This window comes from Entamoeba invadens (genome assembly GCF_000330505.1).
Source record: "Entamoeba invadens IP1 unplaced genomic scaffold scaff_1105074725685, whole genome shotgun sequence".
Classification (NCBI taxonomy): Eukaryota; Evosea; order Mastigamoebida; family Endamoebidae; genus Entamoeba; species Entamoeba invadens.
Genome location: NW_004443547.1, coordinates 1 through 1442, shown reverse-complemented (window position 1 = coordinate 1442; position 1442 = coordinate 1).

Sequence of the window (1442 nt, the reverse complement as noted above, 5' to 3'; positions counted from 1 at the left end):
AAAAAAGTGGGAAGGCCAAAAAAGAAACAAAGAACAAAAAACAACCCAATATTACAACGAACAAAAAGAAATTGTTGGTCTCGAATCTTATTACAATTTAAATACACAATTATTATTTGATATAGTTGGTGGTAATGGTAATTTAAAAATGGAAGTTAATGAAAAAGTTATTGTTTCAACTGAAATGAGTCAATTTTTAATTAGTAAATTCCAGTCAAAACCCCCAACAAAAGATAATTTGTTAGACATTTTCGACAAAAATAAAGTTGTGATGATTCACGGAATAAAAATACAATTAAATAATAATGGTGAAATTTAAAAGGAAATTCTCGAAAGCGAAGAAAGTGTAAATTTTATCGACAAATATAGTGACAATAAATTTTCCATGTATTGGCAAATTTAAACAAAGCAGAATTCGAAGAGTTATTTAAATGATTATCATCGTCGAATGTTTTGTTGAAAGGTTCAACTGACACTTTGAAATGTGTTTATTCTCTGTATGATGATTGTAAAACTTTAACATACCACAAATTAAGAGTGTAAAACTTATTAAGTTTTTTGTTACTTTGTTGTTATATCACAAAAATGTGAATCATTTGGTGAAACAATGTTGAAAGATTTTAATTGAAAGAATTTTTATTTGTCAAAAAATAAATTATTCTGCTTACTCAAATTACCTAATTAAATAAGCTCTCATTAACCACCACATCTAAAAATAGATTCATTTTCTACTTCAAATTATATTTAAATTTAAATTATAGTAAATAAGAAAATAGAAAAAAGGGAAAATATTTTGGATGGTTCCTGAAATCAAGAAATATTGAAAATTCACCTATAGTTAGTGGAAACCAAGTGAAACGGAGCATTAAAAAGAAGGATCATAAAGACATATTCAAACATTCACCCAATTATTAAGTCCTCCCTTGGCGCGGATCCCCCATGACATTTCCTCATTTCAACTCTTACATGAGTTGAAATGAGCTGACCTCGGTGAGCTGTTTCAGTTTTTCAAAAATTTGGCGTTGATAATTTTTATCCAACCAGCCAACGCGGTCTCCATATTTGTATCAGATACAACAAAATCAACATTGCCCAAACTTGAAGAAAAAAGACACTTTGAGCACGACTTTGACCTTGGTTAAACGTTTTGACAATATGTTTGATGCTTGAAAATAACGCTGATGATGATGTGGCAAACTTTTTCAGCAAACCAAAGAAACACAAGTTCAAAGGTTGCATGAGGTCATGTCATATTATCTCAAGAAAGTAAAAGTAGATGTTGTTGGAATTGAAAACTTATTCCAACGTCTTGTCTAGAGAAGTTATTCATTGATAATTGTAATTTTTCTTGGATCAAGCTTAAATTCTTCTCTTCTTTTTATATTGTAATTCAACGCCTTTTCACACATCCATGTTTTGAATATCATTTATTGACAACTCCC